This window comes from Sus scrofa, chromosome 3, assembly GCF_054392235.1.
Source record: "Sus scrofa isolate SSC_HxYL_T2T_F1_AM1 chromosome 3, Sscrofa_HxYL_maternal_Yorkshire_Landrace_v2.0, whole genome shotgun sequence".
Lineage (NCBI taxonomy): Eukaryota > Metazoa > Chordata > Mammalia > Artiodactyla > Suidae > Sus > Sus scrofa.
Genome location: NC_139385.1, coordinates 128,425,460 through 128,447,011, shown reverse-complemented (window position 1 = coordinate 128,447,011; position 21,552 = coordinate 128,425,460). Strand labels below are relative to the sequence as shown.

Here is a 21,552-nt window from a genome sequence, read left to right as displayed (position 1 = left end):
TTGAGGAAACTAAGGTATTTAGATATGGCCCCCCAAACCCTACTGAGTCCAGAGCTACTTTTTCCTCATTACTATCTCATCTTCCTTCAGAAACTCTAACTAGTTCTCTCTTAAAAGCATAGAAGCAGATTCTAAATATTAATTATCACAGAGAAAAAGTCAATTATCTAGAAAGTAATATGCAGAATAACTCCTGGAAATTAGGATAGAGCTATGGATAGTAATACCATTCAAGAAAGCTTAAGAATATGTTAAAATAAGGATATATATATATGTATTTTTTTTCCCCTGAGAATTAAGTTCATTAGTACAATGCCAAAGGCCTAGGTAGATTCAGGAAGTGGTAGATGCATCATTATATTGACCTGGGTGTTCTATGATCTGCTAGCACAAGTTTCCCAAATGTAAGATCCTATGTTAGGAAGTAAGATAAATTTTGGCGTGACTTCCTGGGCAAATAGTACATCATTTCTAGCCCACACTTTAGCCCTTAAAGTTTCTAAAGAGCACTTTGTTTCAAACATGAGTTCCAGGACTCTGAAATCTATAAAAAGTCCAAGTCAAGGAAGGTATATCCCATTTGTCCAAATGGCCTTAGTTATTGCTTTTAATGCTAATATCTTATACACCATGGCACATTTGTTAAAACTATGAAATAAACTTTAGTGCACTACTATAAATTAAGATTTTATTTGGATTCTTATTTATAATCTTTCACTCCTTTTGTATGCACTTTGGCTCTCCGTTAAACATTTGCTTTTAGAGGTATTTTTATCCCTCCAAAAGTTATTTAAGCATTCCTTAAACACCAAGAGAAGAAGGTAACGGTCAAAAAAAATGGTTAATTTCAATATCAAGAGAATCTCTTTTTCCCACTAAATATGGTTGGCATTGAGTAAGTATGTGAGTGTGGAGTGTGGGTGGCATTTGTTTTTTCCCCTTTAACCAATTTCACAATTGCATGAGCCTCAAGTTTATCTCTTGCCTCAGCAACTCAGAGAGCCACCCAGCACAGATCTATACCCAGCACTTACTGATAATCTAAGGAGTGCATGTAATAGCCCCCTGTATGTTCCCAAAGGAACATCCACACAGAGTCAGAAGGTAGTGAAGCAGAGCATCTATTTCCAGATACAGCCATGCTTGCCTTTGGTCAACTAGTGATTTCCCCTCACCTCCAATATTGCCCATTTCAACTTTAAATCACTGTCTTCAGGATTCCTTTACAAAAAGAGCAGAGCAGGCTCTGAAGTGACTAACACAAAGAGCTGGAAACGGAATTTGTGGTTGGAATCCTAGTTTAGCTGTGTGTGCTCTCTGGTACGGTGGCTCTTGGCTACTTAGAAGGCAGTGGCAACTGAAAGAACGTGGGATTCAAAGCTCCTCCTGAAAGCCTGAATTTTCCTCCAGTCATGAACATGTATTCACTTTGTGACCTTGGGAAATGGCTTAAATTCTCTTACTTCAGCCTCACCTGTTGCACGGCAATGACGATACTGGCTTGTGGAGCTGTGAGGAGTCACCTGGCATGTGCTCACGTCTGGAGGTAGTAGAGGCTCTTCAGGTCAACTTGTCCTCCTTAGCAAAGTCCATCATCAGGAAAAGAGAAGTAAGATGCTGAATCAACCTTCAAAGAGAAAATGGACATTACTGACTCTGCTTTTCTTGGACGCCATCACTTACTGAGGAATTCTGACTTCCTAGACTCTTGAGATTGTTGTTTGCAATTCTCAAATGTATCCTCTAACCAAAAGTGTCCAGTTATAACTAAGATCAACATAGATAAAATAAAAAAACTCTCAAATAACTAAAGGTTTTCAATTTGGCTCCCTATCCCCAAGTGTGACTATCTTTATGCCCAAACTCAGGAACTCTAATTTTAGCCTGGCTTTCATGACCTTGTATAAGCTAAGCCATTCTTACAAAGAAAAACTTGACCTTCATTGCTTTTCAGCTTGCATACCTGTGTCTCCTATCTACTTGGTTTCTCTTCTGAACCTTCTTTGTGTGTGTGTGTGTATGTGTGTGTGTGTGTGTGTTTGCCATTTCTTGGGCTGCTCCTGTGGCATATGGAGGTTCCCAGGCTAGAGGCTGAATCGGAGCTGTAGCCGCCGGCCTACGCCAGAGCCACAGCAACTCGGAATCTGAGCCGCGTCTACAACCTGTACCACAGCTCACAGCAACGCCGGATCCTTAACCCACTGAGCAAGGCCAGGGATCGAACCCGCAACCTCATGGTTCCTAGTCGGATTTGTTAACCATGGAGCCACGACAGGAACTCCCCAGAACCTTTTTAATATATATATATTTTCGTCTTTGGAAAGTTCTGTTTTGCTGCCTCGCCAGCTCAATTATCTAATACTTTTGGTTTCTTCTCTTTTTCATACCTCTCTTGACTTTCAGTACTCACTAGGGTTTAACACTAAGTATGGCTTTGGGCTCCAAATATTTCTTGGGTCTCTATTTTGGTTCCCTAAAGGAAACATAAACATATCATATGCAAATACTCTACTCCAAATATTTCTTACTACCTCACAGTCACACATGCCTTCCAGGACATCTTTAATCAATATTTTGATATTAATTGTTCTAGAGGCATTTCTTACAGAAAACATAATTTTGATAACTCTTCTACACGCCAAATCATTTCAATGGATCACTCTGTCTTGTGATATCGGTTAGTTAGAGAAGAGTGCCTTTATCACTTCCAGGAGATAATCAAATTTTAAAAATAACCTTAGAGTCTAAATATAGAATATATTCTATTTATTCTAAATATAGAATATTAAAAATATTTTGGAATTTCCTGGCTATCAAAAAATCATTAGCTGAGCTGTTCACATGTTGATATTTAGGTCTCCGTTAGGCGTGAAGACAAACACTAGATATATGGATATTTAGAACTTCAAATAACTTCATTCTAGAAAATTCCAACTAAATGTATATAAATCACACAGAATAGTACCTCTAATGTTCATGGTAATCAAAGTAATATCGATTTTGCAAAAATAAATGAAGACACTTCTTAGAAGGGAATGGGCCTTGCAATTTTTATCAATATTTTGGTGCTTTTTTTTAAGAAAAAAAAGTCATAAAACTAGAAGCAGTACTATAACATTCATGTTTCCAACCCACTGCATTGGTTGCTGTTTACACATTGTCATTTTTAGAAAAATGTTGTCATGGCTTAAAAAAAAAAAAAAACTTAGGGTGGTTTCTATTTTCCTCTCACAGTTCCATTCTCTATGCTCCTTCTTGGAGATAACAGTTATCTCAGGTTTAAAATGATCATTCTAAAAGTTCCTGATGTGCTCAGCAGAAGTGAACTCAACTAGTATCCATGAGGATGTGGGTTCCATCCCTGGCCCTGTTCAGTGGGTTAAGGATCTGGTGTTGCCGGTTACAGTGTAGGTCATAGATGTGGCTCCAATCTGGCATTGCTGTGGCTATGGTGTAAGCCTTCAGCTATAGCTCCGATTAGACCCCTAGTCAGGGAACTCTCACATGCCACACCTTCAACCCTAAAAAAAAAAGAAAAGAAAAAGAAAGAAAGAAAAATCAATAGCCTTTATTTATATGTACATTATGGCATTTCTGTGTATGTGCTTCAACATTCTCCATATGTAGTGCAGTGCCCTACTCATTTATCCACCTGAACTTGCCTTTCCTTCTCAGTATCATAATTTCTCTATATGTGTGAGTGAGTTTGGGTCTATTCCACACTCTTAAGAGACCACATTGTATTTATCTCTTCCTATCTAATGAGTATATAAGGTATTTCCAGATTTGTTCGTAATTGTTGGCTACTACTAGCCATGCAGTAAGGGATGCATGTATCCAAAAATGGAAATTACAGAGACATGGAATATGTACAATGTGTTACTAGATACTTGAAACCATTTACAGTCCCCAAAACAATATACGGAAGTATCAATTTCCATTACCAAAAACTTGCAAATGAAAAAAATTATACTGATTGATAATTTGATGACTGAAAAACTATCATAGTTGTTTTAATTTATAATCCTTGTTATTATGGATGTTAGATGTCTTTCCATATGTGTAGTTGCTATTTAGGTTTCCTTTTCTGTGAATTGCCTGTTTATATTTTTACACTTTTCAACAAAGTGAGATATCTTTTTAAATTGACTTGTATAACTTTATATGTTATAAATTCTGTAGGTAATTCCAATCTGTGATGCATATTAATTACAATGTGGGTTAAGGTGTTATAGTAATGTGGCACTAAAATATAGTGGCTCAAACAGGATATTTAATTATCTCTAAAATAAAGGTCTAGAATGACTGGGTCACACTGCTGTGCAGCAGAAATTGACAGAACAATGTAAATCAACTGTATTAAAAATGTAAAAAAAACATAAATAAAAGTACAGGTTGGTAGGAAAAGGCTGGTATCACATCTTTGTAATAGAGCCAAACTATTTCTTTCTTGTTTCTCTGTAGTTCTCAAAATCTCCATCTCATAGATGACTGATCTAGTTTCTATCATAAAAGTATGCAGCTGGGAAGAAGGGATAAATTGTAAGGGGAGAACTTATCTCTTCTTAAGGACACAAGTTTTTGACCCAAGTACTTGCTTTCATTTTGCACTGGCCAGAACTTTCTAACATGGCCATGCTTTTCTGCTACATGCCAGTGCATACCCTTGAAATCCTGGTGCTGTAGAAGGGAAGTGATACTGGGTTTGGAGTAACAAACTGTGATATTGTCACATTCCACCTATTTAGAGATAAAAATTTTCAAATCTGCACTTATTCCCAAAGTGAGACAAGCCCACTTCTTCCCTAAAGAAAAAAGACAACATGGCATCTCACCTAGTAACTGCATCTATTTATGAAGGCTCCAGTTTCAGGTTTCCTAGGTAATATGTGAACTTCTCCATTAAGCCTAGATAAGATGATATCTCTCATCACCAGCTGCTTTGGATTTTAACCCTTGAATTCCCAAGAGACTGGAGACAATCTTCAGACAGTCTCCCTATGTAGAGTTTATTCATTTCCATCTACCCTTGCAAACTCACTAAGGATAAATGGAGTTTATCTTTCTCATTTCAGTTTCCTAAAATTGCCAAGTATAAGGCAGTTAACATCCACATCTGGAGTTTTTTCTGAACAGTTTTTATAATACTGAAGTTTCACTGGGTCAATGATGCTTTATAAATCAGTGTAGGCATGAGTTTTTCATGCTCTTGCCATAGCATAACAAAGGTTGTTTTGTTGTTGTTGTTTTGTTTTGTTTTGTTTTGTTTTTGCCACAGTCACAGCAGGTGGATGTTCCTGGGCCAGAGACTGAACCTGCACCACAGCAGTGACATCACTGCATCCTTAACCCAGTGCACCACAAGAGGACCCTGTTATGGTCTTCCAAGGTAGCAAATTGGCAGAATTATAGTTGCCAGTTATTCAATCAAGTACCAGTATAGGTACTGCTAGGGAGGTATTCTGAAGATGTGACTAAAGTTCATAATCAGTTGACTTTAAAATAAATATGAGTTGGTCTGATTCAATCAGTTGAAAAGACTTAAAAGCAGGAGTTCCCGTCGTGGCTCAGTGGTTAATGAATCTGACTAGGAACCATGAGGTTGCGGGTTCGATCCCTGGCCATGCTCAGTGGGTTAAGGATCTGGCGTTGCCGTGAGCTGTGGTGTAGGTTGCAGACGCGGCTCGGATCCTGCGTTGCTGTGGCTCTGGAGTAGGCTGGCGGCTACAGCTCCAATAGACCCCTAGCCTGGGAACCTCCATATGCCACAGGAGCGGCCCTAGAAAAGGGGGAAAAAAAAAAAAAAAAAAAAAAAAGACTTAAAAGCAGCACTAAGGCTTCCCTGAAAAGAAATTCCTCCTGGGGAGAGAGATTTTTAGCCCATACTTAGGAGTTCTACCTGTTCTTCCTGATGACTTGCCCTATGGATTTCAGATTTGCTTAGCAAGGCCTCACAATCACAAAAGCCACAGATAGTTCTATAGATGATGATGATGATAGGTAGATAGGTGGATGATAAAAATTATAGGTTAAATGATGAATGTATGATAGATATTGATAACTAGAGAGATCCTACTGAATCTGTTTCTCTAGTCTAAAAATGAGCCCTGGCTAATAAATAGTTACCAACTCTTTAGCTTACAGTTTGTGTCCTATTTCTCTGTTGTCGGAACATTAAGCCAAGAACATAGATTTTAGCTGTGTTGTGAGAGGACCCCACTTCTATTAACCAAACTATGTATTAGTTAAGTATAAGTTGGGTCTACGACAGAAAAAAACTAAACTTCAATGGCTTCAGTGAACCAGATGGTTACTTGTCTGATATCTAGAAGTTTGACTAAATCACCCAAGGCTGATGTAGCTTTTCAATGTTGACATTTTTTATGACTCAATAAGTTTTAAAAGTACTTCTTTATTTTTCTACTATATTAGAGTTTAATATTCCACTTATTTTTACTGCTTGTTTGTATGTTTGTTTTTAAAGCTTCTAATATATATGTTTCATATTTTAACACATTTTCTAAATGTCATCAGTGTTTTACCTTCTTCCAAAAATAAGACCTTAGAATCTTTTTTTTTTTTTAAGGACCGCACATGGAAGTTGCCAGGCTAGGGATCCAATCGGAGCTGTAGCCACTGGCCACAGCCACAGCAATGCAGGATCTGAGCCATGACTGCAACCTATACCACAGCTCATAGCAATGCCAGATTCTCAACCCACTGAGTGAGGCCAGGAATCAAACCGAATCCTCATGGATACTAGTCGGGTTTGTTACCTCTAAGCAACAATGCCTTCAAGACCTTAGAATCTTTTAACTTCTCTCATTCTAACTATCCTCTTCCTCCTATCTCCCATGCATTATTCTTAAAATTTCTATTCTAGCTTGCTTTATAATAAAATAATTCATGTTGCTATCATCATAATGTATAATTAATTTGTAACTATATTTCCAAAATAATTTATCTATTTCCTTTATAAATATTTTGTAGTTTATTAAATTTGAAGTTATTTTTATTTTTTCCATTTTTGTCTCTAGTGTATCCTCTTCATTTTTCTAAGCTTGACAATGTGTTTATACAGCCCTCATTCTTGAATACTAACTTAGACATGTGTAGCCAATTATTCCTTCAAACCTTTGGAGCTATTGTATAGTTTTCTTCTAACAGATATTATTGGTTATGAGAAATTTGCTGTCATTCTGATCATCATTCCTTTATAGAAATGACAAAGCGGCTAGAGTAGGCACTCCAGAAGGGTGATACTCTTTTAGTCACCGCATACTGAAAAGATGCAAGGTTTAATCCCTATTTACACATAGGGAATCAGGTTCTTGTTTCCTCCCAAGTATGATATGCATTTGGCATCTGTTTCTCATTGGCATTGAAAGTTGGACCAGATCATTCATATATAGTCCTGACTTCCATAGATCTTTTGGCTCTGAATTTTTCTCTCTGTGTTACTCAGAAAGTATGCTCATGACTTAGAGCATAAACATTTATCTATATACTTATTTAATACCGTAAAATATATATTCTATATCAGGTCTATATATTTTGGAGGATTAGATTTTGCATTGCTTACAATTTCATTTTGGAATTTTTACCTTTTTTTACCGGCAAAATTCCTGGGCCATTATTATTTTAATATGTATTATTTCCTAGTTAGAAAAGTAATGTGTGTTAGTTACATTTTCTTAACATCTTTCATAGAAAATGAGGCATCTTTAATGATATTAAAAATGTATGCTGAGATGCCAGCAATGATCTTTCAACCAAATAATGCAAAGGAATTTAAAAAGCAATTGTATATTAACAATTTTCTCCAATTCTTTTAATAAACCTGGGCACGTTTTGAGTTTGTCCTGATGGTAACTGATGCCTCATATTCCATTATTCAGGCAATTTTGTAGCAATATTGACTGACAAATTACACATTTTGATATGTCATTAATATTTACAGAGCACCCATCCCAGGTTTATCACTAATGTCACCTTGAGTGGAATAATGGTGCTCAAACATTATTTAAATTTATGGCAACAAGCAAAGGCAATTATTATTATTATTTTTATTTTAGAAATCAATGCAAAGAGTTCATCTCAAATGGCTATCACATAGAATATTTATAACCCTGGACTGCTGTCAACTTTTCCATGAAGAAGGGGAGTTTAGGAAAGCTAAAAACTATGACCACAGATAAAGCAGGAGCACTAAGAAAAAAAAATACAACTCATTCTCATCTTGTTCTTCTGGAAATAAATTTGTATTCCCAAGATTTTTAAAAGACAAAGAAATAGGAACATTACTTTATACGTTGCCTTAAAGCTGGGAACACAGTGAGAGGTATTTACTCTTGGCAGAAAGATGAGGAGGGAACAGAACTTCCCAATGGGCTAGGGCAGGTGTAGTTCAGATGCTGCTCTGCTCTTTATGATGACCTCACCCTGATAGGAAAAGAAAAATACAGCATAGGTCTTTCTTCTTTCTCCTGAAAAGAGCAATATTTAAGTCCAGACTCTTCCAAGTGAACATCATGACATTTTAGTGGAGAAATGCATATGTGACTTACAATGCATAAGGACCTTGGTGAGGTCAGAAACAAACCATGGCTCTTTTTTTGAGTAGAAGCTGAGAAGCTACATTTTAGACGGGAATTAAGGTCAGATTCAGGGTTAAAAAAGGTAGCCAACTGTTGTAAACCTTCCAATCAATCTCCCTGAGGTTCAAGCAACCAGTAATAACTAATTCTCTTCTCTCCAGCTGCTTTGGTGACACTTTGTAATAGTTCATCTTCCATAAACCAATATTAAGGACCCTGTGCTTCAGAAGTTCACTATTAATTCAAAATTTGAACATAGCATCCTTTTCCTTCATCCCCTCCCCCAGACATCCCACTGGTTAGCAGAAGTGCTTAGCAGACTCTATATCATAGTCCTAGGTTGGCATCATATGCGATGTAAGAACATGACTTTGAAATACCTCTTTATTTCCACTAACTAGTGATTCTACTTTTTCTCATTTGATTTTATTCCATTAATTGTTTGGCATATGGAAGTTCTCAGGTTAGGGGTCGAATCAGAGCTGCAGCTGCCTGCCTACACTACAACAACAGCAATGCCAGATCCAAGTTCCATTTGTGACCTATGCCTCAGCTTATGGCAAGGCTGGATCCTTGACCCATTGAGTGAGGCTAGGGATCAAACTCACATCCTCATAGATACTGCTAAGGTTCTTAAACTGCTGAGCCACAATGGGAACTCCTCCATTAATTTTTAAACTATAACTTTTATTATATACCACCTAGCATTTGTATGTTCATATTTTGACTCAGCCAGGTGGAGTTTGCAATGGTTTCAGCCCTACTATAAGAAATCTACTTTTACTCTGATAATTAATATCCATTTACATAAAGCAATAATTACATTTTATAGCCGGAATTTCTAATGAGTTATTTAACATTTTGTTTTTCATTTTTTGAAGATTTTATCTCTTTAAACATTGTTGTCATAATTGTTTTGAAGATTATCTCAGATAATTTATAATTCTTTGTATTGTTATTAGTTTGAGCAGCCATAATAACATACCACAGACTGAGTGGCTTAAACAAGAGAATTCACTTCCTCATAGTTCTGGAGGCTAGAAATCCAAGATAAAAGTGCCAAAAGGGTTGGTTTCTGGTGAGACTTCTCTTCCTGTATTGCAGTCTCCTTCTCACTGGATTTTCATGTGGCCTTTCTTCTGTGTGCATATGGAGTAAGAAAAAAAAATTTGTCTCTTCATCTTCTCTTTTTAATTTAATTTTTTACAGAGTGTAGTTGATTTACAATGTTGTGTTAGTATACACACACACACACACACACCTATATATCCATTCTTTCTCAGATTCTTTTCCCATGTAGGTTATTACAGAATACTGAATAGAGTTCCTAGTGCTATACAGTAAGTCTTTGTTGGTCATCTATTTTACATATAAAAGTGTATGCATGTTGGTACTATCCTCTTGATTTATCCCTCCCTCATCCTTCCCCTTTGGTAACCACAGGTTTGTTTTCTATATCTGTTAATCTATTTCTGCTTTGTAAACAAGTTCATTTGTATCTTTTTCATATTTCACATATAAATGGTATCATATGATATTTGTCTTTCTCTGTCTGATTTGCTTCACATAGTATGATAATTTCTAGGTCCATCCATGTTGCTGCAAATGGCATTATTTCATTCCTTTTAATGGCTGAGTAATATTCCATCATATATATGTACCAAATATTTATCCATTCATCTGTCAGTGGATATTTAGATTACTTCCATGCCTTGGCTATTATAAATAGTGCTGTGATGTACATCAGGTTATATGTATCTTTTTGAATTATGAATTTGTCTGGATAGATGCCCAGGAGTGGGAATGCTGGATCATATGATAGTTCTATTTTTAATTTTTTAAGGAACCTCCATACTGTTCTCTATGGTGGTTGCACCAATTTACATTCTCATCAATGGTGTAGAAGCATTCCCTTTTTTCCACGCCTTCTCCAGCAGTTATTGTTTGTAGACTTTTTGAAGATGGGTTTTCTCATTGGTAGTTTTGATCTGCGTTTCTCTAATAATACTGTTGAGTATTTCTTCACGTGATTTTGAGTCCCCTGTGTGTCTTCTTTGGAGAATGTCTATTTAGATCTTTGACCTCTTCCTCTCCTTACATGGACATCAGTTGTACTAGATTAAAGGCTTTAATATATGAATTTGGTGGGAACACAATTCAGTTCACTACAAGTTAAAAATTTTGCTTTGTTCAGGTTGCTGACGTGTCATTGTGGTGACTTTTTTCCTCAAGATAAAATATAAATTAAACATTTAAAAATCTGGAAAAGTACGTTAAAACACAATTATAATGTTCAAAGAAATAAAGGGGGAAAAGATCAAAAAGCAATAAAGTTTCCAAAAGTGAAGAATATAATTAGTAAATTAAAAAAATAAACATTTTGTTACTTTTGGCAGATAAATAATATTTAGTATTATCCCATATTCATTACACTTGCTCTGGACAAAATAGGAATCTCTATGAGGCAATTTTACACTTTACTTTCCACAGTAACTGTGGTTTTGACTATTCTGGATGTTATCTATGGAAAATTTTTGGCCCAAGATCTCTAAAAGATACAGGTATTTTTATTTGGGATCACAGGATATGAAATATAGATGCCAATGAGAGATCTAGAGAATCTGACAAAGGTTTATGGATAGATATATAGATAGGTATATTATATTATATAATATTACTAAATACCATAAAGTATTTCCCCAATCACTTTCTCAAACATACTTAAGGGACAGTCTCCTTAAAGCATGTATATACATTTAAAACCCATGTATATGTTTCTCTAAGAAATTATATTGAATTCCATAGTTCTAATGAAGGTGTTCCATACCATTCAGTTTTCATGCTGTCATGAAAAAAAAAATGGCAATGGTACAGAGGGGAACTTTGCAGTAGGTTTATTAGGATATGATGATAATGTACTTCATGAAATGCATCTGTTGTGTGACTGGTTACTTAGTTGTTCTATTTAGTGTATTATACACACTTGTTAAAGCTTTAAATCACATGGGTCTATTGTTTACATTTGATTAAATATAAACTTTGTGGTCCTTTCTCAATATTGTTTGAGACTCTCAGTCCAGACTAGGAGAAATACGAAGGAACACATCCAAGGTTATTAATGTGACAGGCACTGGAGTATGTAGCTTAAATCTCTTGATTTATCTCATATTTCTAGAAACCAATTTGAGGTATATATAATTCAATTTTACAAATATTAAAAATAAGGACATTGAGTCTCAGAGAATCAAGTTATCCAGTTACCAGTACAAGAAAAGTACTTATGATTTTCAGGAAAGGGAGGGACATAGATACTGGAAGAGGAAGGTCCTGAGCTCACCTCCCTCCATGAACATATCAAAACTAAACATATAGAGCAACTCTTGGTGAGGACAGCCTGAAGACTATCAGAATGACTCCTCTACAACCATGGTTATAAAAACAGTACAAGGAATCCAGCAAGAGGGGAGGAAAATAAACCAGGTTGGGATCTACCCCACTAGCAGATAACCCAGAAGAGGAGTGGAATATCATAGGCTCAGGGATCCTCCTTAATGAGCAGGGGTTCAAGCCTCTTATTAGACATTTTAATCCTGTAGTCCAACTCTGGGAAGACAAGATCCCTTGCCTGGTTTGAAAATCAATTTGGCTTATAATTTGGTTGTAAGAAATTGGGACTCTGCTACTGACACAAGTATTCAGAGATTTACTTGCCCCCCGCCCCAGTGCAGACACAGCAGACTGGACACTGCCTGGTGCTCTGGCTGGCCTGCTAAGATTGTCTTAGTGTATCCCCAGGCTGCAATGGTCTCATGCCCCAGTCCTTCTGGCTCTGACATTGCTCTTTGCCAAGGCAAAGACCACCATATTGTGTACCATGGAGAATCATGGCCAGCTCAGAAAGTGCCCCTCCAGCCACGACACTGTACCCAAACAAGGTAGAGACCACAACTGCATGCACTAGAGATAACAGGGGACAATTCACAAGCTCTCCTCCAGTAACTTGGTCCAAGCCCTGCCCCCAACAAACATGAGACTCTCATTACTCCAGGGAGAAGACCAACTTTTTCAGGGGTCCAGCTCCAGCCCACCCCATAACAGAGCAGTCACTGAGCCCAAGAGAAGCCCCTGTTCACCTTGACTCCACTCTAGCCCCCAGACCTCAGCAATACCACTAAAACAGTAGCAGCCAGCACATTCTGGAAGAAGATGCAGCTTATGCTCATATCAGATCCAGCTCTTCCACCAAAGCCACTGGGCATACACAGATTGCCCAGAGACTCTCCCACATAAGGATATGCATACCAGGAAAAGTAACTGTTTTGATTAATATCGTAAAGAGAGAAGCCAAATGAAATTAGAATAAAGATGAATGTCTTCCAAATGAGATAACAAGATATCCCCTCCCCTGCACACTAATGAAATGGAGATAATTAATTTATCTTATAAAGAGTTCAAAGCAATAGTAATAAAAATGCTCACCAAACTTGGGAAATGAACAAAGAAACACAGTGAAAACTTCAACAAAGAACTAGAAAATATAAAAAATAACTAATCAGAGTTGAAGTATAAAATAACTGAAATTAAAAAAAAAAACTAGATAGAATTTACAGCAGATAAGGTAATACAGAAGAATGCATAAACATTGCACAAACTTGCATTTATTTCACTGCAATGCATAAACTTGAAAGATAGAACAGTAGAAATCATTCAATTGAAAAAAAAAGAAATAATAATTTTAAAGTAGGATAGTTTAGGGGACCTCTGAGACAATATCATGAATACTAACATTCTCATGATAGGAATTCCAGAAGACGAAGAGAAAGAGAGAAGGACAGAACAACTATTTGATGAAATTATGGATGGAATTTTTTCTCACATGAAAAAGGAAACAGATACCCAGATCTAATAAGCATAGAAAGCCCAAAAATATAAGAATCCAAAAAGATCCACACCAAAACATTTCATAATTTAAATGGCAAAGATTAAAGATAGTTTATCTTCTGAAGCTCAATGTAAAAAAATTCCAATAAAAAATGGGCAGATGATCTAAACAGATATTTCACCAAAGAAGATATATGGACGGTCAAAAAAAAAAATTCTTGACATCACTATTTATTACGGAAGTGCAAATCAAAACTACTATGAGGTACCACCTTACATCAGCCAGAATGGCCATCATAAAAAAGTCTACAAACAATAAATGCTTGAGAGGATGTGGAGAAAAGGGAATTCTCTTACACTGTTGGTGGTAAAATAAATTGGTGTGATCACTGTGGAAAATGATATGGAGGTTCCTCAAAAAAAACGAAAAATGTAACTATAACACAGTCCAGTAATCCCACTCCTGGGTATCTATACAGAAAAATAAAAATAATTCAGAAAGGTACATGCACCCAATGTTAACTCCATAACTATTTACAGTAACCAAGACATGGAAGCAACCTAAATGCCCATCAACAGAGGAATATATAAAGAAAATTTGTATATATATATACAATGGAATATTACTCAGCCATAAAAATAATGAAATAATGCCATTTGCAGCAACATGGATGGAGCCATAAACTATCATACTAAGTAAAGTTTGATAGGCAGTGAAAAACAAACATTATATGATAACATTATATGATATCACCTATATATAGAATCCTAAAAAAAAGAAAAATGATACAAACAAACTTATTTTAAAAAGAGAAACAGACTCACAGACTTTGAAAAACGTATGGTTACCAAATGGGACAGGTTGGAGGGCAGAAGCAATGGACTGGGGTTAGGGGTTGGGATTGGCATATGCAAACTGAGGTATATAGAATGACTGGCCAACAGGAACCTGCCATGTCTCACAGAGAACTCTACCTGATTTTCTGTGATAATATATGTGAGAAAATAATCTGAAAGAGAATGGGTATGTGTGTATGCATTACTGAGTCATTTTGTTGCACAGCAGAAATTAGCACAACCTTGTATTCAACTATGCTTCAATAAAGCTAAAAATAAATATAAAATATTAATATTGTGAAAAAATAAAGATAGAGAGTTTAAAAGGCAGTAGGAAAAAGAAATCAAAGTCACATACAAGAGAAGCACCATAAGTCTATCAGTTGGTTTTTCAGCAGAAACTTCACAGGCCAGAAAGGCATAGCATGATAAATTTAAAGTGCTGAAAGGAACAGCAATATCCAAAAAAACCTACAACCAAGGATATTCTACCCAGCAGGGTTATCATGCAAAATTGAAAGAGAGATAGCAAACACCAAGAGTTTATCACCACTAAACTGATCTTATAAGAAATGTTAAAAAAAAAAGAAAAAAATATTACAAGGAAGAAAAACAGATATGAAGGAAAAAAAATCTCACTGGTAAAGGTAAATATGGCAAAGGCACTGGATCAACCACCTAAATAAGTTAGTACAAAAGTTAAAAGACAGAATTTGTAAAATCACATAAAACTACAAAAAATACTTAAGGGATAGATACAATGATGTAAAATAGGACATGAAAACAAAAAACACGGGGTGTGTGTAAAAATTTAGAGCTTTTAGAATGTATTTGAACAATATTAAAATCAGTTTAAAGCAAGTAAATATAATTATAGGTCTATATATATGAACTTCATGGTAACCACAAATAAAAAAAGTATAATAGCTAAAAAAGAGAAGAGAATATAAGTACACACCTATCGATATTCATTTTAAATATATATGGGTGAAAAGCTCCAATCCAAAAACATAGGGTGGCCGATTAGATATAAAAGCAAGACACATCTGTATGCTGCCTACAAGAGATTTAGTTCAGAGCTAAAGGTACACATGGGCTAAAAAGATAGCCTATGCACATGGAATCAAAAGAAAGCTGGGGTAGCAACAGTCTTATCACACAAAGTAGACTTTAAGCAAAAAGTACCTCTCAATACCAAAAGATAAAGGACATTCTATAACGATAAAGGGATCAACCCAAAAAGAGGATAAATCATCCATAAACATATATGCACCTAATTCAGGAGCACTAAATATAAAGTAAATATTAAGACATAAAGGAAGAAGTTGACAATAATACAATAATAGTAGGGGACTTTATTCACCAATTACATCAATGGACAGATGATCCAGACAGAAAATCAATACGGAAACAGTGGCACTATATGACACATCAATCCGATTGGACTTAATGAATAGCTAGAAGACATTCCATCCAAATCCAGTAGAATACACATTCTTTTCAAATGCACATGGAAACTTCTCTAGCTAGGATAAATCAAATGCTGGGCCTCAAAACAAGTCTCAATAAATTTAAGAAGTGCGAAATTATACTGAGCATTTTTTCTGACCACAATTGGCTGAAAATAGAACTCAATATCAAGAAGAAAAAAAAAATCCCTAACATGTGGAAATTAAGCAACATGCTACTAAAACAAAACAAAACAAGACCAAAAAAAAAACCACTCAATTAAGAAATCAGAAAATATCTTGAATGAAAATAAAAACACAATTTTCCAAAATCTATGGTATGCAGCAAAAGTAGTTCTAAGAGTGATGTCTGCAGCATGCAGGCCTACCTGAAGAAACAAGAAAAATATCAAACAACCTAACTGTCCACATGAAGGAATTAGAAAAAGAAGAAAATGGCTCAGTGGTTAACGAGGCTAACTAGTATCCATGAGGATGCAGGTTCAATCCCTGGCCTTGATCAGTGGGCTAAGGATCTGGCATTGCCATGTGTTATGGTGTAGGTGCCAGATGTGGCTCAGATTCCGCATTGTTGTGGCTGTGGTGTAGGCCCAGCAACTATAGCTCCGATTTGAACCCTAGCCTTGGCACTTTCATATGCCACAGGTGTGGCCCTAAAGGAAAAAAAGAAAGAAAGCAAAAGAAAAAGAAAACAAAGAAAAAAAAAAACAGCTCAAACTCAGCAGAAGAAGGGAAATAATAAAAATCACCACAGAGATAAATGGAGACAATAGTTGATTTTTTGAAAATATGAAAAAAGTTAAAAAAACCTTTAATAAAACTCATTAAGGCAAAGAGAGAGTCTCCAAATAAAGTTATAAATAAAACAAAGAAGTTACAATCTATATCCACAGAAATGCAATGATAAGAGAAACTATGAAGTTGTATGTCAATAAATTGGACAGCCTGGAAGAAAGGGATAAATTGCTAGAAACATCCAATCTTCCCAGAATGAATCAGGAAGAAATAGATAATCTGAACAGATCAAGTATCTGTATTAAAACTGAATCAGCAATCAAAAAACTGCCAGCAAACAAAAATGCAGAGCTGGATGACTTTGCTGGGAAATCCTACCAAACATTTATAAAAAAAACATACCTATTCTTCCCAAACTATTCCAAAATATTTAAGGGGAAAGAATATTTCCAAACCCATTCTATGAGGGACAGCATTACCCTGATCAAAAAATCAGACAAAGATACTACAAAAAAAAAAAAAGGAAAAAAAGAAAAGAAAATTAAAGGCTATTATCATTGATGAACATAGATACAAAAACCTCAACAAAATATTAGCAACGCAAACTCAACAATACAGGAAAAATGTACATTATGATCAACTGGGAAATATTCAAAAGATACAAGGATGGTTCACTATCTGAAAATTAATCAATGTGATACACTACATTAACAAAGAGAATAAAAATTCCATCATTGTTTTGATTGATGCAGAAAAAACTTCTGATAAAATTTAACACTATGATTTAAAAAAACGTTCAATAAAGTAGGTTTAGAAAAAACATACTTCAACATTATACAGATCATTATGACAAACCCACCTCTATATCATACTGAACTGTAAATGCTAAAAAAATTTTTTCCTCAAAGATCAAGAATAAGACAAGAATGTCTACTCTTGCCACCTATGTATAAAATAGTATTGGAAGTCCTAGCCTTAGCAATGAAAAGAAAAAGAAATATAAGACAGCCAGACTGGAAAGAAAAAAATAAAACTGTCACTGTTAGAAGATGACATAATAGTTTATATATAGACCATAAAATACCCACCAAATAACTAATAAACATAATGAATTCAGTAAAATTATAGGATACAAGCTTAATGCAAAGAAATCTTTTGGATCACCACACACTAATGATTAACTATCAGAAAGAGAAATCAAGAAAATCCCATGCATGACCATATCAAAATGAATAAAATACATAGGAATAAATTTAACCTGGTTGGCAAAAGACCTGTACTCTGAAAATTATAAGACATTGGAGAAGAAATTTAACATGATACAAATAAATAGAAAGATTTTATGTTCATGGATTGTAATAATTAGTCCTTTTTTTTTTTTTTTTTCAGGCTATGCCCATGGCATGTGGAAGTTCCCAGGCTAGGGGTCGGATCAGAACTGCAGCTGCCAGCCTACACCACAGCCACAGCAATGCAGGGTCTGATCTGCATTTGCAATCTACACCACAGCTCACAGCAATGCCAGATCCTTAACCCACTGAATGAGGCCAGGGATTGAACTCATGTCCTCATGGAGACGAGTCAGGTTCATTACCACTGAGCCAAAATGGGAACTCCCAATAATTGGTCTTATGACAATTCCCAAACAACCAAAGCAATCTACACATTTAATGTGATCCCTATCAAAATACTCATGGAATTTTTCACCAAACTAGCACAAATCAACCTAAAATTTGTATAGAACCACTTTCCTGAATAGTCAAGGAAAGCTTGAGAAAAAAGAACAAATACGGGGGTATCACACTCTCTGACCTCAAACTACTAAAGTTATAGTAATCAAACAGCACTATCACAAAAGCAGGCACATAGATCAATGAAACAGAATAGAGAGCCCAGATATAAACCCATGCATATGTGGTCAGTAAATCTACAACAAAGAAAGAATAATCAAAATGGAGAAAATACAGTCTTCAATAAATGGTGCTGAAAACTGGATAGCTTCATGTAAAAAAGGAAAGAAATGTGAATGTCTTCTTACATTTAGATATTAACTAAACACCTAAACATAAGACCAGAAACCATAAACCGTCTAGAAGAAAACAAAGGCAGTACATTTTTGACATTGGTCTTAGCAATAATTTTCTTAGATTTTTCTCCTCAGGCAAAGGAAACAGAAGTAAAAATAAACAAATGGAACATAATCAACTTTAAAACTTTTGCACAGTAAAGAAAACCATCAACAAAGAGAAAAGGCAACCTACCGAATAGGTCAAGATATTACAAATTATATGTCCAATAAGAGGTTACTACCCAAAATACGTAAAGAACTCACACAACTCAAAATCAAACAACCTGATTAAAGAATGGGTAGAGGACCTTAATTTGCATTTTCCAACAAAGACATTTAAATGTTCCTACATGAAAAGATACTGAACATCACTAATCATCAGGGAAATGTAAATCAAAACCACAATGAGATATCATTTCACAAATATCAGAATGGCTATCTTCAAAAAGCCAAGAAACAACAAACATCAATGAGAATGAAGAGAAAAGGGAACACTAGGACATGGTTTGTGGGAATGTAAATTGGTATGGCCACTAAAGAAAAGAGTATGGAGGTTCCTCAAAAAATCAAAATCAAACTACCATATGATCCAGCAATTCCAAATAAAACAAGAACAGTAATTTGAAAAGATATATACATCCCAATATTCATGGCAGCATTGTTTACAACAGTCAAGATATGTGAGCAACCTAAGTGCCCCTTTATAGATTAATGGATAAAGAAGATAAAATGTGATACACACACACACACACACACACACACACACACACACACACACAGGAATTATTACTCAGCCATAAAAAGAAAAAACTCTTGTAATGTGTAACAACACAGATGGATCTTGAGGTTATTATGCTTACTAAAATAAGTGAGACAAATACTGTATTTTCACTTATATATGGGATCTAAAAGATGAAACAAATGGACAAATCTAACAAAATAGAAACAGAGTCACAAATACAGAGAATAGACTTTTGGTTTCCAGAGGGGAAAAGTATGGGAAGAGGGGCAAAATGGGTAAGGGGAATTAAGAGTTACAAACTACTAGGTATAAGATGCATAAGTTACAAGAATGTAATGCACAGCTTAGGAAGTATAGCCAATATTTCATAATAATGTTAGAGGGAGTACAATCTATAAAATAGAAAATTACTGTGTTCCATACCTGAAACACATATAATACTGTAAGTCAACTATATTTCAATTAAAAAAAGAAGAGCATTTGAGTCTTAGATTTTATTCTGAAATACATATTTTCTGCAGAAAATTCTTTTCTCTTAGAATTTAAAATTTCATTAAAAGATGCCTTTAACAACATCATGCAATTCAATATACCTTCTTATGATTTAGTCACACTTTGTAAATATAATCTTTTGTCCAATATTTTTTACAGTAGCTACTGGCAATACTCGTTTTTGAGTAATGAGAAAATAGAATTGTGGTAGAGAAACTTTTGTTTTCAATATAGGAAAGAAATGTGTAGGTGAGAAAGCCTTTTGAGAAAGGTTGCATCTTGAGATTTATTATACTACTTCAAGTGATACAAGAAAAGGCCAAATACATTCTGAATGCAGAAGAAATTATTATAAAATATATAATATCAGATGTACTTAAAAATGGATATCTTGGAGCCGCAAGGGAAAATGGAAATAACATAACATAAAATCTGACATAACTGGTAGAACGAAAGAGAGAATCAGAAAGGGACTAGCACACCTGAGATGGAATTGTTAAAGAGGAAAGGGACCCACACCTGGGAAGCCACCTAACCCATGGAGAAATCAGCTAAGATGGAGGGACCTCAAAGTCACCAAGAAAAGCACAGTAGCTGGACTAAGGAGGGCAAAGCAGAGAGAGCTTCCCAGACCATCTGCACCACTGCCACAGATGCCACAGCCTGAGATGACTGGGTGGGGCATGGGCACTGAGACTCAGGCTCTGAGGTTAGTTTCAGAGAGAGGAGTAGGGTTGGCAGTGTGGAGACAAACTTAGGGGTTAGAGACTGGTGTGCCATGGGCTGGAGAGCTGAGTGCCACAGCTGAAGGAACCCAGGAGGAGGTCTGGGCCCATAGGAGAAGCTAGGCACCATTGTTGGGAAGGGCGAGAGGAGGAGGGGCAAACTGCCACAGGAATCTTCCTGTGCATGAACGGACTCCTCGGAGGGTGGGGCACCTCTGGTGTAGGCTATGGATGGTGAGACACCAGTTGCTCTGGCTACAGGAGATTAGGCACCTCTTGTGCAGGCTATGGGTGAATGGTCGCCTCTTGTGTGGGCTAAGAGCAGCAGGGGGCTAAGTGTGACATGGTGTCTCTTGCATGACGTACAGGTGGTGGGGAAAATCCACAGCAGTCATCTCAGAAACCAGAGGTGGTTATGGCCCACCACCACTAGGGGTCTATAATCAGCCTCCACCTGAGCCCCCAGTTACCTTGAGATTGGCAAAAAAGAGGGCACTGCAACTAAGCACCACCCATTGTCACTCTCAATCCCCTAGGAACACACTCCCCTGGTGCCACCATCGCCAAATGCTCTAGGAACTGCCTATGCATGCCCGACCACTGTCACTCCCAGGACCGCGCAACTAGGGACAGCCTGTGCAGCACCTTATGTGTGAGCTAAGTGGGATGAGATTCTTCTTGCATGGTCTACAGGTGGCAGGGGCAAACCACCACAGTTATCTCTGACTCCTGAGGTGGGCATGGCCTGCCACCACTAGGGGTCTGTGAACATTCACTTCAGAGGGCACCACAGAGGAGGGCACTGTGGCCAGACACCACCAATTGTTACTCTCACTTCCCTGGGACCTCACACACCTTACCACTGCGGCTGCCCCTGCCAAATGCTCCGCGCACCACCTAAATCTGCCTAAGGCTCATTACCACCTCCCAGGGCCTTGTAAATAGGAGTAACCTGCCCCACCTTCCATAAGGTCTTTGCTACCGTCAAGAACTCAGCAAACAGGCA

At 36.4% G+C, this 21,552-nt stretch overlaps 1 protein-coding gene across 1 annotated transcript in view; it reads right to left on the bottom strand.

Annotated features, from left to right (window-relative positions):
• LOC102165540 (uncharacterized) overlaps positions 1–21,552 on the bottom strand; it is a 1,338,477-nt gene that overhangs the window by 293,962 nt on the left and 1,022,963 nt on the right. The window contains exon 12 of the mRNA XM_085019942.1: positions 1,475–1,627. The gene's annotated coding sequence lies outside the window, so the exon portion shown is untranslated. The remainder of the gene's footprint in view (positions 1–1,474; positions 1,628–21,552) is intronic.